The following is a 25736-nucleotide window of genomic DNA, read 5'->3' as shown; positions in this document are numbered from 1 at the left end:
TCCCCAACCGTCAACCCTGGAACTCCCAAGCCCCAAACACTCCACAGTCTACCAACCATTCCACAGGGCCTAGCTACTCACACAGACACACCATAGCATACAAGATACCACACCATCCCCCTCCTTCAAACAACAACAAATAGGTGATACTCACTTCATGCCAAGACTAAACACTCATAACTAAACCAACCTCCTTCTACCCTGGCCTAGCACACCAGGGTCTCAGTGCTGCCACCACCAAGCACATACCCTGCCACAAAAGGACAATAAAACAAACCTACTATCAAAACCTTCTGTCTTCTACCTCCTTCCGCCAGGACTGCTACCCCTGGCCTCAGGTCTGCCACACCTGAGCGCAAACCTTTGTCCCAACCCAGGGCGACTAACTTGCCAAATAACGTAACCCCAAAAACATGGGACTACTACCTTGGCCCAAACTAAGTCTTCAGCATGCCACCTAACAACAATAAAATACAAACCATTATTCACACACAAGCGAATACCAACACAAACCAATACCTCCTCCCTTCTCCCTCAAGAAAACATCAAAAAGGAAGGAAAATATAGAAAAATGACCGACAAGACAAAGAGCACAAAAATAAAATACGCATGCACAAAAAGAAGAGGTGTGATGCGTATGTCACGCATAGTCCCAACTATGCCATCAAAACACCACAAGATGAAAAATATACTGTAATACAAACACAACTACACTGTTCAAAACACCACAAACCGAGAAAATGTAGTGTAACATAAGCACAATTAGGATGTAAACTGTTGTGCTAGTTATTACCAAAAGAGTATAACATTTTGAATATTGAAACTTGACCACAAAACTATGTGCTACAATTCAAAAATACACTCCATTTTACACTGGCGTGCTACAAAACTCCTAATGCAACAATAGCACTACCTGGCACACAGAACTCAATCTGGAGCTAAAATAACTCCCAGACTGACACATGCACTCACCTACAACGCATAACCCATCGTGTGAGTCTAACACTTCCACACTTAATATGCACTCAACTGTGTATCACCGGTCTCCTAAACCAACTATGGCTTACCTCTATGGTGTCCTACGACACTTACCCTTGTCATTAAGGATCACCTCAGAACATGACACTGTTATTCTACATAACTAAACGGGGCTTCTTGAAGGTTTCCTAAATCACAGTATCAAACCTAGCCAGCGTGCATATACCACCCCTTCTCAAAATACTACATGCAACACCTCATTAATCTAGCATGTCTCTGTATACTATACTATGCATTCACTAATGCAATTCCAAACAAGTGCTCACGCTACCTCTCACATTCACGTCTTACACTCAGTATGTCCCTACATACTTAATTCAATTCATATACATATATATATATATATATATATATATATATATATATATATATATATATTTTATATATATATATATATATATTTACACTCCACAAATAAAACACTCACTTCAACTCATGCATTCATGCACTCATCCACAACACTCCACATCTGTACAAACTACAATCTATACATTTTCCCGAGGGATGATTGACATTATAGACATGGTGGTGATCAGTCACCATTCTAAAATCTAAATCCAAAAATTCAGCCATTTCACTTAATCATCCAAAACATTTTGTACAGTGCATTTGAGTAACCCACATCTTTTAAGAAAAGGCATTTCTGTAATCCCTTAAAACCCATGGATTGTGCTTCAACTTCATTAAAACTGTATTTTAGTGCAACTTCACTATTTAAGTATGCATTACTATGCAACTTTATTATACATTTATGCTGCATCCAAAGTCTTTAGCAGTAGAATTTTCATAATGCAAAACATCTTTTCTTCATTGTCTCGCCATTATTTGTGTGCAGTCCTTACTTAAAACAAAAGCTTCTTAAAGCATATCCCCAACATTTCGATATACACGTTGCTCACACACTGCTTTTGCTACTACTTGTATGAAATTTACTTCAAAATGTCGTAAAACAATTACATTATCTTCATAATATTGGTTACCCTGCCACATGTATAAAGAAAAATTGTCCACCTATAAAAAAAACATGTCAGCAAACATTAACACCTCGCTAAATCACTCCGTTCTGTTACATGTAACCACTGTTTGTACTGCAAATGGTGCTACTTCAAGTTAATTCCATTTCCGAGAATGCTTCGCTTCCAACATTCTGCAGAGTAATATAAACGCTTACGTTTGCCAGTATAAATAAACCTCTAAACTGGCACTGTCCTGTGCAAGTTAAATGTGCCTTCTGTCTTCAGGCACTGTCCATATAAACTCATGAGCCAAATTCCAAACAAACGTAATTATCAGCAGTGCACTACCGCAAGTGACATTACTGGAATTTGACACATCCGGTAGCTCTATGTAATGACTACATATGTGGTATGATGTGGTTTAAACCAAAAGGCACAGAGGCTGTACCATTAAACTACCCTGTTAACTGCCCTGCTTATTGCCCCTTACACATCCCCAACTCTGATGTCACCTAGTGCCTGCAGGGACAGAGATCCTACAGGCAGCTATGTAGGAGAGCGCCGTAGAAGAAGGCTTGAAGGACACCTATCCCTCAAGGCACTAGTTGCATTTTCTGCCATGCAGCAATTCCTCATTCATAGCGCTCTGCATAACAGGGAACATGTAACAGCCTGTGCATAATGGGAAGGATTGTGACCCAGTACCCATTATGCACTGGCTGCCAATGTTCAGGAGTGACTGCTGCTGTAGGACCTGTCACTCATGGGCAAATGTGACAGGAACACTGCACACTCAGTTATAAATATGAGATGGACCATGACCTCCTGCTGAGACCCGCAGGATACAAGGTTTCCAAGAGCAAGGGTATGTAGAGTCAGGGGTGTGGGTCAGTGAAAATAAATAAAAAACAAGCCTAAATTAATTCCAAAATCAGGATTTTCATCGTCTTATTTTTGTAAGCTTATCTGCTAGCCCACCTGTTCAGAGATTGATGAATGCATTGTCAGTCAGTAATGACGACTTCCTATAAGCAGATGCATACACAGACCTGACCTCTGACCTGGCAGAGCAACAAGGCTGCCTGAAGAATGTATGCCTGTTTCGCTAAACAGCTTATTGAAACCATTCTTTGTTCATAACAGCAGCTGTATCTAATGATAGTGGTAGGTCACATGTAATGCAAGCTAATAAATACATCTGACTAAATGATATGGTGCTATTGTTCAATTTAAACATAAAGGTATTTCTGAATTCGGCAGAAAAACAAGGAGCACACACATTTAAAAATGATATATTACAATATATGAATACATTTGCATTAATACATTTGCATATTTTAATAGCTCATTCAGGCTTGCAGTCACACAAAAATTAAGGGTGTCGCCGTATTCTGAAAATTCTTGCCAATCTGAATGTATAATTTGTATTAACATCACATCACATGTCCATAACTGGAGTTATAAGAAAAATACATATTCCAGTCAAATTTGAATTCCATATTTCTAAGGCAGGAGTACCTCATAGCTAACACACCCGCTCTGACAGAGAATACATTGGAAAAACAGAAGCAAAGAGGAGGACCCTGGAGGGTACGAGTAAGCAAACTGAACTTATCACAGGCTATGTATAACACAAATATGCTGCATCATATGATGCTAAATGGGTGGTGTTTGCTTGGTATTTAAATTGAAACTAGCAATTTGGGATCTTTCGAAATCCCAATTTGAAATGTGGAATGAAAAGCCTTTGTGATTGGTGTCTGCCATAGTCAATAATTTAATTTAAACCCATTCCCTAATGAACATATTGAACTGGGCTGTTATGAGGGTGATCCTGATTCCTTGAGAATAGTAAGCTAGTTAGCATGGCTGCTCCTGCATTCCAAACAGAAACAGAATGTTTGAACCCAAGCCATTAACAAAAACACACTTTTTCAATAAATTCTACACCTCCAAGATAGCCAACTGTACCTATGCCCAAACTAGGATTCAACAAAACAATAGCGCTTCACAGATAGTCTCCAAAATTTTAGATTTGAATCGGCCCTAGAACAACAGAACCATGTATTGAGGCAAATTCTTTTCTCCTGTGATAACACTTGTAAATGGTTTCAACGAAAACTAAGTGAATTGGTTTGTTCCCAACTTTATCCAGAGAACTGTGTTATCATTTCACTCAAACCATAAATGCCACTTTATGTCTAGATTGTGAGATGTGTTATTATTTGTCTACAATAGTTATTTATATTTATAATTCTACCTATGGAAGTCAGCGCAAATTGGAATGAAAGCATTAGCTAGATAATAGCAGGCAGGTCGCATTTTCTTCTCGAGCTGCCTGTACTCAATTCTCCAGCATTGAAAATTAGTAGACCACCTTTAATTTATTGATTTATTATTCTTAATATAGCAAAATATTCAGATTAAAAATGACCTGTTTCTTGTCCCAGATTGCTGTTGTGGGTGCTATTAGATCACGGATGTTTCTTTGTAAACTAGTCATTCACTGAAAATGTACATATATTCTATAGCTAGATAGACGTCCTTACATATCGTCCAGTGCCAAATGCCCTTGAAAACGTTTTCTGCAACCAGGAGGCTCCATGCAGCTCTGCCCATGAAGTCCAATGTGACATCAGGGCCCGGGCAGCATGTATGGAGCCATTGGCACACTAGGCCTTTTCATCTGTTATGCTGCTCAGGAATGCCACTTTTTTTTGCTACATCAACCCAAATATGAAGGTAGGCTTCAAACCCTGCAAGAATTGGGTGGAGCAGATGTCAATTTCTGGCCCCACAAGGTTTGTCTCTACTGGCTTTGGGAGAAGCATGTTGCAGAGGTCTGTGGTTTGTGTGTGTCAGTCAATGCACCCAAAGGCCTTCTGCTTTTCATCATTATCAATAAACTGAGATGTGCACTACTACGAAATCTCTGACTCCAGCCCCTTTGTCGTCTTTGAAGAGAAGCTGTGCTGCTAAAATGGGCGAGGAGGCCCTTTGTTCTATGGATGGAGACATTAGGGAGAATACATTGAAGACGAAGCACTGTAAGAGGTCTCTCTCCTCGAGCATTCTTCTTCCTCCTCATCACACCCATTCCAGGGATAATGCCAGCATATCTGAGGAGACTCCACCTTCTAACGTGCCCTTTCCAGGAAGTTCTTCAAATCCGATGGAGTGGAAGCACTTCCACTGGCAGATGATGGACAACATTGTCAATGCCTGGGAGGCGATTAAATGTTGGAAGCCTTTGGTTCCAATGTGTTTACCTTGGGCAGCCTGCCTTTAGGGCTGGGAATGCCACTCGTGACCTGGCATGCATTGGTTGTGGAAAGTAAACTCAGAGGCAGCTGAGAATTTCTCTATGCCCAAGTTGAGAAAGAGTTTTACTTCCCTGGTCAATGATGGGAAGAAGGCAGAATGTCAGATCCCCCCATCTGTATTGGACATGGCAGACTCTGAGGGAGTGCTGTGGCTATGGGCTAAATCTTTCACAGGCATCCCTGGATGTGGATATCTGGTTTTGTACATAACATTCAGGACAAACTCCCGGATATGCTGTTTGGTGTTGACAACCAACTTTGTTAGCAAAAAGCAGAAGAAATGTAGAATGTAGACAACCAGAGCCAAGTACTTTGGGTCAGCCAGTCAGCTACATGTTGCCAGCACAGCCCATAAGAGTAATTCCTTTGGGAGTTTTTCCTCATTTGCCCACTGTGGCAGGGGCCAGGTTCCTTCCGGCAAGCACGCACAGTGTTGTTTCCCCCATCAAGGTAGAGACATGCAAGATATGATATTATATGATATGATATGGTATGATATGGTATGATTTATCAGTAATTTATAATGTGCCTGTACATAAGTGTTTCTATGCACGACAAGACGAGGGAAGGAAGACAGAGAGAGGACAAAAGAAACAATCTTACTATACCTTGTGTCTTTCAGATCGTGCAAGTGCAACAATGCAAAGTGCAGCGCAAGGCAGAATGGGGAAGTGCTAGGAAGAGGGAAGGGGGAAGTGCAATAACGGCAGCATTGCTCTGAGGATGAGCAACCAGGGAAGTGCAGCTCTGGGTAAGTGCAAGGAGGCAGGGGACTGTAGGGTTACAGTTACAGCCCGTAAGTGCGGGGTAAACCCAGAGGTAGCGCAGGGGAGGCTTGTTATGGAGTTGCCTAGTACCCAGTGAGACTCTGAGGGTAGCCAGGCAAACAGTCAGTACAGCAGACAGGATGGTCAGCAGGGGAGAGTGAGAGAGAAAGCAGAGGCGAAAAGGAAGGTCTTGAGCTGCTTCTGGAACTTCAGGTGGTCCATCTCAAGTTTGAGAGGGACAGGGAGGCCATTCCTGAGGGAGGCTCCTGCAGAGGAGAGAGATCTACCCTTGACTGTCGGCCTGGAGAAGCGTCTGACCGTCAGAGAGGAGGAAGGTGTTTTGGAAGAGAGAGTTGGATGTAATGCAGTCCCTGGACCCAGAAAGATTTCAGGGCTGGAAAGATATGGTCTTGAGACCAAGGACAAGTCTTGCAGTCCTATTCTGGATTAGTTGCAGAGGGCACAGAGTAGAGGAAGGTAGATTGAGAAAGAGGCTGTTGCATTAGTCCATTCTCGAGAGAACCAGGGATCTGGAGATAGTGGGGGTCATTACAAGGTTGCTGGTCCGGAAACAACGGTACCGGTAAACTTGCTGGTACCCTTGTTTCCGGAACGGCAAACAACGAGTTCTGCAAGTGGGTGCCTTTTCGCCCGACAGGTCTGACCTGCCGGGTGGAAAGGCACACGCTCGCAGACCTTGACGGATGCACCGGCACCATTAATGAGTGGTTCCGGTGGTTCCGGTGCATCTGACCTCCCCATTACCATTGAGTCCAATGGGACTCGAATGGGAATGGGGAGCAATATTTTCCGGCGCCCAACAATGAGGATTTACCAGGCCTGCCAGGGGTGTAATGCCCCGCAAAATCCCCATTGCCAGGTGCCGAAAACAAAATGACTCTGGCAGCAGCCGTGCCTTTTTTACCAGCACGGCTACCGCTAGACTCATAATGAGGCCCAGTGAACTTCTTCGGGAAAGTGAGAAAAGGAAGAATACCACTCGTGCGGTGCAGCTGGTAGTGGGCCTTCTTGGACATGTTTGTGATTTGACAAGAGGATATAGTGGAGTCGAAGATGACATCAAGGTTTTTTGCCTCACAGGAAGCAAAGGAAGAGGGCCCAAGGAGGGCAGCCAGAGTGAGAGAGGGAAAGCAGGAGCAGGGGTCCCAATGAAAAGGATCTCAGTCTTAGTGGCATTAAGGAAGAGATTATTGGAGGCACACCAATCCTGAATCGCAGATAGACAGTCAGGAATGAGCGACAGAGGAGAGAAGGCTGAGTCGAACATGAAAGAGAGCTGAGTGTCATCCGCATAACACTGAAAGTTAGAGAAGGTAGAGATCAGGTTGGCCAATGGGGGCCAAGTAGACATTGAAGCCAGGGTGAGAGGGTAGAGTCCTGGGGAACACCAGATGTGGAGAGAGAGAGGTGGTGGAGAGAAAGGACCCATGCTGTACCTGGGAGGGTCAGTCCAGGAGGAATGAGGTCAACCACTCCAGGGCCTGATCCATGATGGTCAGGTTCTCACAGAGTCAAATGATCAGGAGGGCGTTATTGACCATGTCGAAAGCAGAGGAAAGGTCAAGGAGGATGAGGACAGAAGGAAGGCTTTAATAGAGAATAGTGAGCAGATCTTCACGGGTGTTCAGGAGAGCAGTTTCTGTGTCTCTGGCTGCTCTGAAGCCAGACTGATGGTCATGGAGACAACCAACAGATTTAGTGTGGAGAGTAAGCTGGGAGATGGCCAGCTTTTCCAGGGGTTTTCCCACAAAAGGAGTAGTTAGCCAGACATGTAGGATTGGCAGAAGGCTTTTTAAGGAAAGGGTGCACAAGGGAGTGCTTGAGGAGAGAGAGGAACATTCCAGTGGCAAAAGAGTGATTGCAGAAATCTGCCAAGGCTGGAGCGAGGGTGTCAATGTGGTCCTTGATGGTTCTGGGGGAGCAGGATGCACCTGTTTGGATGACACTTTCATAGATTGGACTTGTCTAGAAACCTCATCAGGTGTAGTTGGAGAGAAATAGCAGAAAGGAGGAGGAGTGGAGAGGTGGCCAGTGGGGAGCCAGGAGGTGTAGAGGGAGAGGAGGAAGAGGGAGAGGACAGGATGTCCTGAGTTTTAGTGGTGAAGTGAGGAGCCAGAGCCACACAGAGGGCCTGAGACGGAACCAGAGAGGTGGAGACTGCCGAAGGATTGGCTAGTTACTTGCAGATTGAAAGAGTTCAGCCGTGTTGTTAGAGGCCACAGTGATGCAGGCTTGGATGTGGGCTCTCTTTTTAGACAGGACAAAGAGTCTGCATTGCCTTTGGAGCAGGTGGCAGGCCAATTTGTCAAAGGATGTGCCTAATGCTCGCACTTCCTCTCAGCCACCCTACATTTGCGTTTCAGGGTGGTGAATTTGGAGTCATACCAAAAGTTGCACTTGGAGGTAGGCTTCATATGGATTCTCATTACAGGGCCAAGGACACCCAGAGTGTTGGAAATTGAAAGGTGCAGGTTAGAGAGTTACATGCACAGATATATGAGTTGCCTTCGCCACCATCTCCTCTGGGACACCAGGTCCAAAATAAACTCTAAATATAGCTTTTACCTCCTGAGCCCTAGTGAATGAGAGGTATTCTATGTGCGTTAGGGAATGGCAGTGCACCAACTCCGATACACAGACCTCTCAGGATTACTGCTTTCCCTGCACCAAACTCCTTCCTGACTGTCCTCCTTCCCCCATCCACATTCACTCCTGCTGGAGGAAGTGTGGAATCTCGTTGTAAAAAGTGCTTGAGACCTGGTGCCTTTTGTTGAGGTGTGATGGAGCTGGTACTCTATGTTCTAGTACCGAAAGATGAGGCCTTTTTTACCTTAGATGAAATTATTTCTGTTCTGCATGAGTACAGGGATGAGTAGTGGGCTCTAAACTCCTTCTAAGCCCCCACACCATGGCATAAACTAGCAGTGGTCTCAATATTACAGGTGGAACAGGAACAACATGAATGGTATACCTCCTTCACCTTTAGAGTAGCATAGGCCAAAAATAGGCTTTACTCTTCAAGAGGGGTGTGAGATAGCATCCAAACAACAATAGCACTTTTCAATAGTACTGAAAAAAATAGAACACTTAAATCAAACTAAAAGGGCAGACTGACTAATGAAAGCAGTAGCAACCCACCCCTAAAATTAAACACACACAATATGCAAACCTTTGGCTGAGAGGGGAACTCTGGGTATCAAGATAAAGGTATGCAGGTTATTGTATTTGTAGTAATGTTCAAGTTTAAGCAATTGGCTCTTAAAAGGTTAAGGGGGGGGCGTTCATTAGTCAAAACCACTGTAGATACTGTAATGTCTTCCTTCTGGGGCTCAGCAGCATCAAGTCGGGCTTCTAGGAATTTTCCAGTGCATGTCATCAGGTTGGAGGAGGTTGATCTGGTACAGTAGTATTCAGCAATGTGGCCCAATTCAACAGGCGGCAACAGATCCAGAGACAGGCAAGTGATGCTCGGGGGCGGCATACATTGCAAGCAATCGAAACAGTTTGAAATCACACAAAGAGCCGAAGGAAACCTTTTTAGGCCTTGGGGTACTGTGAAGTCCTTTCCAGAGTTTCTGAGGAAAGGTGAGTCCTTACTCTGCCCCTCCCAACAAGAAAGGCTACAAGGGACACTTGCAGGATTTCCCGTTTTAGAAGGCAGAGTCCTGGGTACCAGTGTCCAAGCAGGAGGCAGGCCTTTCCCAACTTCAGCTCAATTCAAATGTACATCTGAAGTGGGTGAGAGGGTTTCTCCTTGGAATGATTTAACTTCACCCCAATGGCTGAAGATTTAGGACGGACTTAACCCCAATAAAGTTCCAGTGAAATCCTTTTTCCTCTTAAGTTCAAGAATGATTTAACTAAGGGGAAGAGTCTCACTGCCCTATATAGTCATTTTGCCACAGCAGGCTGGTCCATTTTAAGCCTTCTGTAAGGGGTCAATCTCAGCTGTTCTGACAATAGTCTTGCTATCTAATAGCTCCCAGAGTGCTTTGTCTGCAGGACACTCGAAGAGGGCAAAGGATTTGTGTGTGTGTGTCCTAGGATTTTCCAAGATGGTGAAACCCTACTCTTGGTTGTACATTCTCATTTGTGCTACTCTAAACCTCCCACTCTACCTGTCTGCCTTATACCAAAGAGACTCCAGTCATTTAGGGCTTGCCATGGGTCGCACCTGCGACCCCTGAGGTCTCCCTTGCTACTCCTATGGTCTCCCTTGCTACCCCTAAAAAAGAAAGTAAAAAAAAAAATCTTTTTTTATTTTTATTGAGGTTCCTGGGCTGTGGCCAGCAGCATGTGATTGTGTGTTTCTTTGGTGGCTAAGATAGCTCAGTGGGTTGAGCGCTCGCTGCTGCAGTGTGCGTGTGCTCTGCAGGTTGCAGGTTCGGCTCCTGGGAAAGTCAACTCAGCCTTTCATCCTGCTGAGGTTGATAAATGAGTACACACACAGGTTGGGTGATATTGTATGTATATTTGTTCTGTATGACGCGTTTACGCGTAAGTGCTATATAATAACGCATCATTATGAGTGCTTTGAAACACTTGCCTTGTGTATAGGCGCTATATAAATGACCATTACCATACTAGCATTACCATTATCATTTGGCCTTGGCGTCTGCTTGCCTTCACAGTAATTTGGTAAATGGGCCTATATGCGCTGATATTAACGATACATATGGTGGTCCATTCCTGTATGAAATGTATATCACTTTACAGTGATATCGTAACCATATTTTTCGCAGTGTACTCAGAAACAATGCTATGTGATGCCACTTCCTGTTTTGTCAAGGGATGAGAGGTCGTTTTCTATCACTTCCCATGATGTGACTTCGGGGTGGAGTCATGACTTCCTGTGATGTCATCACTGTGATATCACTGCCGCTACCCCAGGCATTTTGGTAAAATAACGTCCCTGGTGTGATTTCCCTATTAGTTTCCTTTGAAACAGTGGGCCCTCCATCAGCCCTTATAGGTATATCCTGTCCTTTTGGAAAGGTGCAAACATTTCCAGCAGGGAACAAAGAGAGCTTCTACTTCTAGAACCAATAGACTCTCATGGTTGAAACACAGCCCCAGACAGGGGTGAACAAATACTCTTGACAGTTGTATAAGTCTCTACAAACCAGTTTGAAATTAAAATGACATCAAATGGGATTTATAACTGTAAATTCCCATAGGCCACTATATCAAACCAGATTAAGCTTTAATTTGGTAATATTTATAACTGCAGTCTGGCCTTGGGGATGGACAGTTAGATTGATACCTGTTCGTTTACCATCCCATTTGTATTCCCAAAAAAGCAAATAATGAAATTTAGAATTACTTTGGTTCTACCTACACCAGTAAGACATTCTTTGGAATTTGCCTTCAAGTTTGTAGGATGCTAGCACAGTTGAAGCAGAACTGCAAACCAAAAACAGGTTCACACATTTAGTGAACAAATCAGCTTGCGCACTTTCTAAAAGTGTATCCTCATTGCTGCCAATAGGCAGCTGGCATGCCAATTACTGATGCTCAGCACCAAATATGAATATCTACATGTATACATTCAGGGAAAAAACATTAGTTGCAAGGACGTTAAAGTGAGCAATACATTGTAACAAAACCTTCGAAATTCAGGGAAAAACTGTAGCTGATGTGATTAGTCATGTCACCAGTGATGTCATCAGGGATGTCATCTGTGATGTCATCATTGTGGTCATGGGATAGTGCAACAGGGGGCGTGAAAGTAGGTGGCTTTAGCTGAATTTCAAGGGTTTTGTTGCATTACATTTTCACCTTAACGTCCCTGCAACTAGAGTTTGTTCCCTGAATTTCAAAGGTTTTCTTACAAGGTATTGCTCACGTTAATGTCAGTGCGACTATTGTTTGTTCCCTGAATTTCAAGGGTTTTGTAATACCATTGTTTATTATAACGCCAATGATTTTGTTATACTGTGCTTTGATCCACACCACTTGCCATGACTGCATATTTTAACTCATTAAGGAGACACTAGACATGGCCTTTCACCACGCCATGGCCAGTGCCTATGGGCTTCAGCCATGCCCACTGTATATTATAAAACCCAAACAGGCCACTGGCCATGGCCAGTGGCAATGGCTGTCGGACGTACCCACTGTATATATTTTTTGAATTAATTGTATTAACACAGGCCAGTGGCCAAGCCCATCGGTTTTTATTAACACAGGCCACTGTATATTTTAAAACACAAACTGGCCACATTGCCCACGGCCTTCAGCCGTGCCCACTATATATTTTAATACACAAACAGGCCACTAGCCATGGCCTTCGGCTGTGCCCATTGCATATTTTAAAGCACTTGCAACCAGTGTTGCGACATCACTTTATCTGTTAAAATTACTAAACACTTTTTTAAATTACTTTTTGCTACAGCTACAGGTATAATTATAATTAGGGTTTCCTGTTATCAGTGTTTTCTTTTTAATTCTTAGGGTGTTTTTCCAGTGATCAAAATCTATGTTTATCAGTATTTCGACGTGTGCCCCCCTTCAAACAATCACAGATATCTTGTTTTTCCAGTATAAATACAGAAATATTATTTTATTGCTTCATTGCGTGCATAAGTACATTAATATCTCTCATGCCCGGCTGCAAGAATAACATATTTCCAGGTTTGAAATGTTAGCCATCCAACCTAATGCAACTATCGCTCAAAGACATTCCTCAATCACAGACTGATTTTGACCTGTTTTGACAGTGGTATTGTTATGTACAAAAGATGGCAGGCTTTTGAGGTGAGGTGATGCACAGTGAGATTAAATGATTTGCTAATTATTTGTTGTGATACATCGCACAACCCCAACTAACCACACTTAAGCGGCACCAAAAAGGGAAGAAAATGAACGGTGGCAAGAATAACATATGCCCAGGTACTTTTGCCCCGATGACAAAAATCAAAAGCTGTCACCCATTAACGTACGCGCAGTAAGTCAACATATATAAATGTAGTACAATTCACATTTCCTTAGAACAAATTGTGCAAGACAAAATAGCATTGGACTCAGGCCATGTTGCTCTAAGTGGTCTGGTAACGTGTGCTAATTTATTAGGCAACAGGCCTGAGGGGGCCGCCCCCTTCCTCGCTTTAAAGCTAAGCAGGGTCAACCCCAATTACTCCACGTATGGAAGTACAGGATGCCTATTTCTAGTTTGATAATGAACCACGTATATCCATGAGTATCAGTAGTATAGACTATTGATCGACCGTGTATGTGTAGCTTTATAGCTGCGAATATCGGAAGAAACATCTGGAAAAAAATTATGTTTGCCCTTCCCAGTGCCTCAGCAAGTGGCCACCCTCATCTGTGTCAGCACTCACCACTCCCCTGAAGGCCTCCTCACCTCCCCTGCCCTCTCCCATTCCCCCAACAACACTCAGTGTTTCTGTGATGCTGTTTGCTTTGAGATGTCGTCTATTTGCGGGTATACCCCAGGCTATTCCCAAGGGTATGGGAAAACTGTTTGCGCCTTGTATTGCAAACCTGGCTCCTAGCCCCCCACTAGCTCTCACATTTCACTTGGTGCCCTCTCCCCCCCACCTCTACCCTGATACCATTTCCATGTTTTTGACCTGCAAATATTTTTTTCAGCGTTTTATTTTCTGATACACTTGGTTATAACCGGGGTATAAACGAAGCAATCTCTTGCATCAGAGAAATAAAAGATGACATCTATTTCATTTATTAACACCCGTATTCTCAATTTCCCTTAGATACAGCTATTTATTTTCGAATAGGGGGCACCCTTTGTCTCTCAAAAAATAAAAGAAATACTGGACGGAATAACCCCAAATCACAAAAGTATCACAAATCAACGCTTCGTGCCCAAGTTGTTTTTGACCTGGTCCAAATCTGTCCAGCGGTTTTCGCTGTGCACTTATCTAATAATTGACCTTTTTTTGTCCATGGGACAATGAATGGGGAGTAGGCAAGAAAATCCTTTTTTGTTTAACAAATCGTTCCTGAACTTCCCAACCTGGGGGGCCGGTGGGGGGCGAAGGGGGAACAAGTACAATTTTGTCTGCAAAATATCAGCCAAATTCATAATAGTCCAAAGTCATTAACAATTAATTTCTTCAATTTCCTATGGATATCTGAATCACCGTAACTATTCTTGTTTATGGTTGTTTGTAAGGTCATTTGTATATCCAGTATTCATCAGGCCTATCTAGGTAAAAACCCACCAACTCCAGTTTTTAAAACACAGGGCTCCATCTGAAAGTGAGACTGTTTAGCAGATCTGACTCCCATAGCAGAATCATTTTACCGAGATCCTAAAATTAAAAAGAATCTGGGAGATTCCTCCTAGCAGATACAAATCTGTCACACATCCCATCATGGATCTAATGCTGCTGAACTTGTACCTGTTCAAGGAAATCTTTCAGATGGTTACTTTAGTTCAGATTATTCAAGTCCATAAAATGCAGGGCTGGCTGGTGTCACAGGGCTTCCAGGATCCTGTTTCTATGTGCTGATACATCTAAAGCACAGGACGTTCCACAGGATTCTGGTTGGGCTTCTCCAGTATTATTTAAAAATCCTGCCCATCGATCTTACTGCTTCCCAAAAGGTCTTCACCACCAAGCTATCTGTCAAGCTTTTCCAGTCACTCCAGTTCATAGCCGTTGGTCTGGACACCTGGCTGGGTAAGGCCTTTCCCTCCTGAGGACAGGGTGTTAAATACCCTGAAAATGGTCTCTTTAGATCTCAGATTTCGGTCAAGCGCTCAGATTTTTTTAATCTTCTGAATCATGCATGTTTATGGTGCCCGAGGATAAATTGTGAATTTATCCAGTGGCTGCTTTGGTGTCAATGTTCTCACTTTCAGAGTGCATGTGTGTATATAAGCAACCGTTGTAGCACAACGCTATGTTTACTCGTGCTGACTCTTGCAGGTATTTTTCTTAGATAAACGAATGCGCGAGTGGACGACGCATAGCGGAGACAGCCACCATACCCATTGTGAAAAGAAAGAGAGCTAGCCTGATATAAGGGTGAAAGCCAAATGAGGAGAAGGAAATAACACGAGCAGTACGCCTGACCACAGAAGCAGCGTTATTATCAAACATGAGGAGGCAAGATACTGTACGCTTTGAAGCAAAGGGTGCAGGCAATAGAGACAAACTTTAACAAGCAACAGCGACAAATATAAATAATCAGTGAGAAGAGAGACCTGAGAAAAGAAAGCCATGTGTACCTCACAGCTGAAACTTGTTAGCCGGATCTTAATTTGGAAATTTGGTTATAGGAGCTAGAAATTGAGCTACGAGAATAACGAGAATCCTGCAGCCCTATTAAGAAGAAAAGGCATTTTGACATTGGATATGCAACAGTTTACATTGCAAACTTGTCAGTGAAGAGTGGAAACAAATATTAGTGTACCCCTGAAGAAACTCCAGGATAACTGATCTTAAAGTGTGTGAATGAGGAGCGAAACATGTTGGGTGATGAATGAAGATTGAGAGAGAATTAGGACATTTAGAGTTGGGAATATTACATTTTAATGAGAAACTAGAAAGATATTAGCAAACAAGGCGAACATCTGAAGCACATGAATGTTTGTAGAATCCACAATTTATTGTACAATTAAGGTTGAAGTTTGATTGTCATCTGTTTTTTTAAGTAAATCTTGTATAACTTTGAATAAAACATTTTTGTAAAATAAAAGTAGAATGGTACATGGTTTAATAAGAAAGATGTACACACAGTGATTTGCACCATTGGCTAGCCCAGTCCCGGAGCCAAAGGGATCTACAGTATTCAACCTAAGGAATATTTGTGTGTTTAGGTCAAATTTACGGGGAAATATTCCTTTAGGGTGGGGCACTCACCTGAATGATCTTCCGGTGAGAGGAGTGGAGTTGCCTGTCAAGGCACAGGAACGCATCAATCTGATGGAGCTGCAGGCCATCAGGCTTGCTCGATGGCATTTCTTCCTTTTGTTTGAGCAGGTGTGTCCTGATCTTGACAGACAACATGGTAACTATGCAATACCTTAACATACGGGTGGAGTTGGGTTGCTGTCTCTGTGCATGGAAGTAATGTGTCTGTGGGTCTGGGCTCTGATTGACAATGTCTCTTTGTCAAATACTCATCTTGCTGGAACAGAGCATGTGGTCGCAGATCCTTTTTTAAGCAGGCAGATATTAGCCTTTCATGAGTGGGAGCTCTTCAAAAATGTTCTGGATGAGATATTCAGCCATTGAGGTATCCTTCATGCAGATATCTCTGAATCCAGTGGCAACAGGAAATGTTAGTTGTTCTTCTCAGGTAGTTCGATCTGCTGGTGTCTTTGGGGATGCATTGATTGTCGAGAGCATCTACACTCTCATCTATGCATCCCATGGTATTCCTATCATTCCACCGGTTTTCAGGAGAATAAACAAGTTTTGCTCCACCACGATCCTGAGTGCACAGAACTGGGACAGGAGAATGTGCTCTAGAAACTTAAAGCATCCTTTGTGCTAGATGGAATTACCAATAAAGATCTCAGACCAAATAACCGGACAGACTCAAGGAATGTGGCAAAGTACTACTGTATTCTCAGGTAAAATAAAGCAGGGTCAACTGATAAACATCAGACGAATGCTTGCACACTCACATATAAACTTGATTACTCAGAGGTCTTATACATCAATCTGCATCATCTATGATGTTATCCAACCTGGCAAACCATAAAACATATTAGTGGGAGGGATTGGATTAGGGGAACATATCCATTTATAGAATATATACAGGTTAACCCTTCATTGGCTGCCTCTTAACTGTAAGACAACCCTCAAGTTACCTCTAAATATGTATAATACTGATTATAGCAAGCAAAATGGCAGCGGATGGGTCTGCGCAATATTGTATAGCAGGTTGCACCATAGACTAACTGATTGGTTGGCATTCTCACCAAACCATGGACTCTCGACTTGGCTAGCAGCACATAAGGAAACCGAAACCCAGGTGCTTGGATCTCACCAGATTACACGCCACTTACCCAATTAGTCCATCATCTCTCATCAGACCAGCCCTGAGCCAAAGTTTCCCATCTGTGGTTGACCTTGTAGCCTGTTCTCTGTTCTAGTACATTCATGGGAGTGAAAGCACATCACTATCTTCATTCGAGGTTTAATGAATAGCCCTTGTTTTCGATTTCTAAGCCCCACGTGAAGAGACCACAAATGTGTCAATTTCAGCCTCTTATTTACTACTATTTGATTTAATTATGCTGGGTGTCGTTGCTCCTCTTGGCCTCTAGAGACTTGCCCACTCTATGTGTCCATTTCAGCCTCTTATCTACTGCTATTTGATTTAATTATGCTGGGTGTCGTTGCTCCTCTTGGCCTCTAGAGACTTGCCCACTCTACCTTGTATAGACATTTTGCACTTTTAATTATCTAATACTTGGCTCTTGCAAATGTTCTCTTCTCTTTTAATCTAAGAGAAATATGTCTCATCCATGGCGAATCTGTCTGCCTCCCTTTGTGCTTTGCAGCTATTCTTTAAAAATAGCATCCTTGAGCCGAAGTCAACATTGACTCATCTTTGCTTTGCACCGAAAGCTGTTCTTCCAGTGTCTCCTGACTCTGCAACCCTGATTGGTTTCTGAGGTAGTTGAACTGAATATTTACATGTGCCGGCATCCATTTTCCAATAAAAGCCATCCTTGTCATGTTATTGATTCCTTTATAACAATCTTCTATGTATCTCTTCTACTTTACGTTACTGCGTATTTACACTTATTGGTCAGCAAGTTACTTTATCTTCTTTAACATGTATGATTACTTTATAGTTTCGTACATGTTTCTCTTATCGCTTCAGTTATATCACTCCTCAGTATTTTTATAAGCATGGCTTTATGCATCTTCTCCCTGACATCCCTCTGCCCTCGTCGGATTTCACTCAGCGCTCCATGATGTACACTGGTGCGTGCTGACATCCTTCCATACGACATCCTTTCACACTTTCAGTGCAAGGGTGTATTCGATATGGTTGTCTGAGTGCATATCATCTCTCATACACTTGATGAGGTATACGCATAACACATGGGGTCTCACATAGAGCCCTTCTCCTGATATTCCAGTATGATGGCGGTGAGGGGGCAAGAGCTAGGGAAAGTGCATCCACCTTCTCCTCTACAAGAACATGCCATTAGGAACTTCTGGACTTGCACTTCTGTTCTTCTTGACACCTTTCTAAGAGAGTGGACCTACTCTCCAAGGTGGAGTGTCAGGTCCTCCAGCTGAACCTCTGCAGCCTTACCCCTCATGCTTGGCTGGACCTTCTTATTTCTTCCAGGAGACCTTCCACCAAGTCCTTTTATGCTTGCAGGTGGATTATACTTTTGTTTTGGTGCAGGGTCTGAGGTCTGGACCCTGAGTGTCCAATCTCTGATGTTCTGGATTGTCTGCTATCTTTGGCCCAACAATGGCACTGTTAAAGCATACTTGGCTGCTATTTTGGTCCTTAAGATAACCCCCAAGCAGGGATCATTTTTGTTAGGGAGAATTCTCCTTCTATGTCTAATTTCCCTCACCTAGTGAGTCCCTCAGCAGATTTGCTGGATTTCTGGAGTTTATTTTTTCCACTTGGTAAGAGTGTGAGCTTTTCCCCCACTCTTACCTGTGTTTTGCCTTGTGTATTTCATCTGTTTTTGTGTTTGTGGACTCTGGAGTACACCACTTCAGTAGCCCCACACTTTTGTGTGTTACATAGCACCTTCAGTGCAGTAACACAGGGTTGTCGTTTCAACTTCCCACCGACTACATTTCTGGGGCTGACTACTGTCCCCCAGAAAAGGGTAAAGTTGCCATTATCTTTACATAGTCATTTAACCACAGATCCAGTACACCCCATCTTACATGGAGTATTGGAAAGGGTTAATTCTTATCCCTTTTTATCTGTAAATCTTGGAACATTGTTTCGCTCCCTTAACATTAAGTCTTGGCTGGTAGCAGTGGTATCTATCCTAATTTTCCTACCGCGATTATATTACATAACGTGGTATTGTTTTAGCTATTTTAGTAGCCTCGACCTTTAAACCCGCTAGCCCAAATACTTTTTATTTCGGCTCCGGTTGGGTTCAATTGCCATTTCTTTTTGTTGACATCCTTCTTGGGTCTTTCTTTGCGCGGCAAACCAGGTTTGCCTCCTTTGTTCGCCGACCTTTGGCTGGCTTCTGACCAGAAGCCCTCCTTTGGCATCTGGATGTCTAGGTGGGCTAAATGTGTGGGAGGGGTGTAGTCACCCCCTGCACAGGGTCTCCTTGGAGACCCAAGTCGCACTTTGTATTGATTGGCTGAAGTGGTTGTCCGGGCTGGACAACCCCCCTGCTGAGTGATTGACAGCCAGGCTGTATGAATGGGGAATTCTGGCATAAAAGGCAGGACTCTTGAGCCAGAAGGCAGAGTCGCCTCTGGAACTACAAGGAACCGAAGAGACGCAGAGAAGAAGATGGCTGCTGCAACCCCGAGTCCTGCTGAAGTCCTTTTGCAGCTTTGAGCTATCTACCCCATCAACGACTAAGAGAAGATCCAGTCCAGAGTCTTCTTCCCTTGAGCCTGGTGGGATCAACCAGCACGTCTTTTCTTCAGTCTGAGAATCCTCTCGTGGGTCGAAATCACTGCTGTGCTGTAGTGGTCCCGATAGCCATCAGAAGAGCTCTCTCCTGTTTTAAAGGAGTGCACCTTTTATTAATCGTTGACTTTTTTGCTGCTGCTGGCCTCATCCCTGGGTAGTGCAGATCGCTCCAGATGTCCTCCTTCTTGTCCCCACGACTGAAGCCGCAGGAACCGTGAGTCTGCAAGAACTACCAGGAACAACTGCAGTGGCACCAGATTTTCTCCAACGGAATAAGGTACTGTGCATACTTGGTCTTTCTCTCCGTCTGACCAGCCGGAATCAGGGTGAACCCATTTCCTCCACGAAGATTTATTATTTCTTCCTTCCTCCATTAACACTGGCACAGGCCTATTGACTTTAATCTTTATCTTTGAACTGGTCCTCGAGTCTCCTTGCCTTGAAAAAGTATTGCCTTTGATTTTTATTCACTTTTCCCTTGTTCTAAATTCTTAAGTGCAAAGTGTGTTTTAACTTTGTGAGCATTGCTTCCGTGGGTATGCGTTAGTATCGCAACACTGGTCTCTCAAATCCTAATGTACTTACCTTGAATTTACTGGCACAAGTGGAATTGGTTGTGTGTAGTGTATTTTACGTGTGGTTTTAAAGTTCTAGAAGTGTTGTGTTTTGGTTGTGGTTTAAAAATAAATGTACTTATATTTTTTACCTGAAACCTTGAGTAAGTGTTTGCTTGAGTCACAGTAATCGTGGTCCCTTTATGTAATCTCTGCTACTGCTCATATACTCTTGAGATAAGCCTGGCTGCTCCGCTACTGCTGCCACTTTAACATAACTTGTATTACCACTTGTAGTCTTAATTGTGTGTAGTGGTCCCTAAGGGCACTGCACAGGATTCTGCCTAACAATTTTTGCCATCCCCAGTGGTATGCAGTTTTTATGGGGCTTCAGTAGCATGTTTGATGCCAGTTTGTTATTCACGCATGACATTTAAAGGTTATGTTCATCTGTCTGATGGGGACTTGTTTGAACCCGTTCTTTGTTGTTCTTTCAGCTGGCTAGCTATTAAGGTCACTTTCTTAGTTGCCATCACATTGTCCAGGCCAGTGCGTGAGCTCCAGACTCTTTATGTGAAGCCTCTGCACCAGGTCTTCTCCATGGAGAAAGTGACTTTGAGGGTGAGGCCAACCTCAGAGATGACTCATCGTTCTGTGTTCTGTGTTCAGCCTCATCCATCCAGGGTAGAAAATAGGTTTCACCATCTAGATGCTAAGAGGGCTGTCAGTTACTATGTCTCTCAGATGAGGGAAATCATGAAGGATGACCAGCTTTTTGTTGGTTATGCCGGGTTCATGCAGTTTGAGCTGTTTCCAAGGAGACCGTGTCCAGGTAGATCATCCTCTGCATTTCCCAGTATGAGGATCTGGCTGGGAAAGAGGTGCATGAGCCTCTCGGGGCACATTCAAACAGATCGTTGGTGGCCACTTCTACGTTACCGAGAGTGTCTCTGTCTTGGACATTTTGTTAGATGGCTATGCAGGCTTCAGTGTGCACGTGTGCTTGGTAGGGACACCTGCATTGCTTGTGTGGTGCACCAGTGCTTTTCTTTTTTTTATCTTGACGGTAGTTTCTTGCTATCCTCCATCTCCCAGGTTTCTGTAGTGCTTTGCAAATCCTTCTAAAACAAGGAATTTGTGGGAGGAAGGAATCCGTTAGAATGGCAAACTAAATACCTTGCAGTAATATTGCTTCTAATGGGTGAATTTGTAGTGGTGTACAGTGAGTGTTTATACTTTAACTCTGTTATTTTACCTCTTTATTGACTTTTGTGAGATTAACCGTAACCCTATATTTAATGTCAGTGGTTTGTGCGGGAAGTATGGTGTATAGCATATGAGTGTATTTTGTATAAGTGTATGTAGTAGAGTTTTCGCTCTATGAGTGTGTTAGAGAATCAATAAATAGTGTATAAGCCATGCCATTTACATCATAAACAATGGAACTTGGGCATAGACAGGTATGTAAAATTCACCTCACTTTTAGGGCTGTTCTTCCAGAGGTCGGGAGGGCTTGGTAGGAATTATCATATGCCCATGTGAGATATCCTCACACTGGCTCTCCTTGAACCAAGAAGATACCGCCCCACCCGTTTGCAGCTATTTCCATTACGAAAAAGAGAGAAAAAGGGGAGAGGGACTGCCCTTCTGAAGTGAAGTGTGGGTTGACTGTTTTGTGCCCTAAAATCTACACTTTTACACAATTGGTATGATTTGCGTGATCAGTGTCTGTAAATTAAGTTTCATAGTTTTTAAGCAGGTTCCCTTAAAGCTAAAAAAAGATGTGTTTTGGCCATGAGCACTCCTGTTGGTTACCTGTTCACTTTCTGCCTTTGTGTTACACAGAGGCCCTTCAGGGTCTCCAGTATATGCGATTTGGTTGGATAGCTCTGCTATCTAAAGCCTGACTCTGTAGGGTGCAGTGTGCGATGTAGGTGAGATTTGGAGGGGGTAGCTGTTGTTTTTCAAAGCCTGGTCAAGTAAGGTGTAGCATTTGAAATTTTAGGAGATAGTTCTGTTGTCTGAGGTCTGACCAGGTACAGTGCACTATGTGATGTAACATATACTGCCTTTCTCCTATTGTTGTTGGCCTCGCTACTTGTGGCTCTTTAAGAAAATGAGTGGGGGAGGGATCATTAGTGCAAATCTTCTCAGGTCTGGCTGTTATACTCTATATGTGGATTCCAGAACTGGGAACAGTTGCAGACCAGTTGATGCCCCCAGAACTCAACACAGGAGCTCAGAGGACTTTTCCGGTACTGGATGCTATGTCCTTTGGATATAATGTTGAAGATCATGAGGCCTTCAAACTGGACATAAAGCTTCAGATGAGGCCTACAGAACTGTCTGTTACACCCTGTTAGGAAAGATTTCATATTGTAGGTAATTTTCCTTCCATGTGGCAATCCCCAAACTTTTTGCTGTTGTTTTACACCCTGATCTAGACTTTGCCAGAGAAGCGCAGCCTTACGCCGCACTCCTCTGGGCTTTTCGCTCATTTCGCATGGGGAAACTGACATGCTCTTAAAACAGTCAGTACCGGGAAACGTCGTTTTCCATAGTTCTTTTCTCATGTTGCAGCTTTCACGCAACATGACACAAGAGGGCACTGTAAGCTAAGTTACTGCACTCTTGGGCCTCTAGTCATTCTACAGGCCCTAGAAACTCTCAATGGATTTATAACGAACTGTGCAAGTGTGTCACGAACGGGACTGGTGGCAGCGAACATTTCTTTGTGTTTTGAACTCCTTTTTGCCCTGTTAACCGCGCTTCTCATGTTTGGCCAAAAGGGGTGGCCTGGCTTCCAAAATGGCCAGACCACGAGGTTCTTTGTCCTGTCCGCTGACCGTCTTTCCCTTCCCCAGGTCGAGCCGACCCGGGACCATCCTTATTTGGGCATGTACTTTCCCGCGAAACACAGATGCTTTCGCGGGCTTCTACAGGCCTGGTGTTAGCCTCCAGGATGTGGGCTGGGATGTCTGGTCCCAATACACATCTTGGGTGCCAGAGAGTCTAGTATGTCTTGAATGCCTGGGACCACCGTGGTCCGTGATAGGTCCAAGTATGGTGTGAGTGTTTTACGAGCAGATCTCCCATTGGGCCCTCTCCGTTTTGGCGCAAAGGGAACTCTGGATAAGAGGAGGCTGGAAACCCCACTAGTATGTCGATCTCCTGAGTTCTCACGAACAAAGGATAAGGAGCCAAGTATCCTGCAACTAAGAAGCTGAGTCGAGGAATCGCTGGTGACCCGCTGAAGGTTTGGCACCCTGCACTGCTGTCGTCCTATGAGACTCCTCTGCCTCTGATTGTACGAGAAGGCCTGTATTGGCGCTTTGACCCTTTAGAATAGTGGGAACAACTATTCTCTGCATCTTCACCAAATCCTGTACGTAAGACTTCGGAAGCATCCCTGGACCATCCAGCGGACTAACCAGCCTACACAGGAACCTTGCTCTGTCACCGCCATCAGGCTGCTGCTAAATTCCGAGCCCTCGACACTCTCACACGATTCGTACACCTGGCGTTCCCAGGTCTGAAGTGAGACGTGTACATTGGGACTGGAATACCCGCGGCTGCCGAGTTGCCCTGCTGAGGTAACAATCTGTGCGTGTTCGCTGCATTTGGGACACCTTCGACCGTGACTTCTGCTGCCGCGGAATATACACAGCGCCGAGACGTCCCTCTGATCGCATCTGAACCTGCCAGCGAAGAAACTAACCCAGAGGAGCCTAGGTCTGCTTGCATCGGGGACCGGTGAATAGTCAATACCCTGAACCGGTCGCCCTCCTGCAGGAGCCTGTGGCTTTCCCCCGCTGTTGAAAAACAGCACCCCTTTCTCCGTACTCGCGCCCTGCTTCTGCCCACAAGTGGAGGCCGTGCTTGAGTAGCGAAGGTCTGTTCGCCATCGTTTGTTCACCTCTCTGAACTGCCTGATTTCCCCGAAGAGACACTCCTTGGCACGTTGGCAACCGCATGTGCAGGTACTTTTGAGCACAAGGCTCCACTCTTCGTAGGGCTCGGACTTCCTTCTAGTTAGGTGGTCTCTGATGTTGAACTGGGCCTAACGATTACTTGCACTGCCTGTTTTCCTCCCCATCTAGGTGGTCTGCATATTTCGTGCTTCTAACTCGTTAGACCCCTCGGTCTTGTATGTATATTGTATTGATTGTGATGTGTTGGTTTACTATAGTTTTACTGTGATTCTTTACTATGGTCGATGTTACAAAGGCCTTGTGTCCATATTTTTAATATAACACCTGCCTGGAGTAATTTGTAAGCGTCCTTGCTCTGTGTGCTCATTGCGGGCTTTCAGTCACCCTCACCCCTCTTGAGACCTAGTCTTGACCGCCGCCATCGCTACCCTGATTGGTCTGGCTTGTCCAGCGGTTACCCTGTTCCAAGAAACTAGGCTGGCCTTCTGAACCTCTGCCCCTCCAGGACAGAGTTCAGAAATCCATCTTAACACACCCCATATGTAGAATTACGGAACTGAACACAATGATTAAGAGGAGATCAGGCCTTCAGAACTAAAAACAGAATTACAGATGAGGCCTCCAGGACTGTATCCTGCATGTGGATTCTAGAACTGGATATAATGCTGCAAATCAGATGAGGCCTTCAGAGCTAGGTAGAGAAACATCAGCTCTTGCCTCCTGGACTGGATGCTATACTCCAAATGTGGAGCCTGGAAATGGACCACTATACTGCAGACCAGATGAGTCCTTCAGAGCTAGATACATAACTTCAGATAAGGCCTCCAGGACTTACATTGATAGGTGTATTCTGAATTGAAGAAAGTTGTAGACCTGATGAAGCTCCCAGAACCACATAGGATGTTCTGCTATTACACCCTCAGAACACTCCCTCACACTCCCTTTGACTTGCAAGATCCCGATACGGCTGCAGTATGATCCAGTTGATAGCCCGTGGACTAGCAGTGGCATGCAGAGCCCACTGGTGGCCCACAGAGCCTGTGACCAAAACAGCTGTTTTTTTCTATTTCTGGTGGGGTATACTGTACTTTTCCATAGGATGTGGGATACGACCAGAGGTCTGAAATGTGTGCCTTTTTTAAGTCTTTGCAAATCGGGATCCAGTCGTACCGCTAAGGCGAGAGAGTGACGATGGGAGCCCTGTAGAAAATGTTACCACCAACCCCCTAACAGCCAACTAGATTTTTTTTCTTTTCTTCTTTTGTCTAGTCAATTCAGTTTCCCCTTTCTGCATTTGGAAATCCATACCTGGTCTGCAAACTGATGAAAAGCTAATGTGATGCCGTAAAGTTTACATTTGGGTCGGAGGATTGTTCAGAACAAACTTATATATGACTACGGGTTTGCCAATTTTTGGCCGGATTTAAAAGAAACAACTGGACGGATTTACTTCAAATTTGCAAAAGCATGCTTTCGGGATCAGAACATTTAGGGAAAATGTTTATTTTGGTACCATCCTTATAGTTATGTACCCACTGGATAAACTCTCACAAAACTT

At 43.9% G+C, this 25736-nt stretch overlaps 1 protein-coding gene across 5 annotated transcripts in view; it reads left to right on the top strand.

Annotated features, from left to right (window-relative positions):
* The window catches only part of DOCK11 (dedicator of cytokinesis 11), a 1707663-nt gene that overhangs the window by 900959 nt on the left and 780968 nt on the right, over nt 1–25736 (top strand). The window lies entirely within an intron of this gene.

This window comes from Ambystoma mexicanum, chromosome 5p (genome assembly GCF_040938575.1).
Source record: "Ambystoma mexicanum isolate Mex_15411 chromosome 5p, UKY_AmexF1_1, whole genome shotgun sequence".
NCBI classification, from domain to species: Eukaryota; Metazoa; Chordata; class Amphibia; order Caudata; family Ambystomatidae; genus Ambystoma; species Ambystoma mexicanum.
The sequence above is the reverse complement of the archived record's forward strand: the minus strand, read 5'-3'. Positions and strand labels throughout refer to the sequence as shown.